Source organism: Bison bison, unplaced genomic scaffold, assembly GCF_000754665.1.
Source record: "Bison bison bison isolate TAMUID 2011002044 unplaced genomic scaffold, Bison_UMD1.0 scf7180017863702, whole genome shotgun sequence".
NCBI lineage: Eukaryota > Metazoa > Chordata > Mammalia > Artiodactyla > Bovidae > Bison > Bison bison.
In genome coordinates this window covers 1,996,641-1,996,963 of record NW_011494274.1, presented here as the reverse complement: position 1 = coordinate 1,996,963, position 323 = coordinate 1,996,641, and positions in this window count along the sequence as shown.

Here is a 323-nt window from a genome sequence, read left to right as displayed (position 1 = left end):
TCTCGCCGCGCACGCCAGGCGTAGGGCTCAGCCCAGAACAGCCCCTTTCTCTCACTGGGGTTACCGCTTTCCACCAAGACCAGGCGTCTGTTCCCGACCCTCGAGGTCACGCAAAGGCCACGAGTCTTTAGAGTCTGGATGGATGCTGAAAGCTGCAGCGCTCTCGTGCAGGCCCCAGCCTCTCTCCTCGCAGTCCCCAGCCTCTTCGGAAGCTGCGTTTAGGCGACTCTTTTCTCCTCCAGCTGTCACCCCGGTCCTCTCCCTTCTGAAGGCCTGGCCCCCGCCTCCAGTGCGTCCCCATTTTCCCCTCTCTTCTTTCCCTT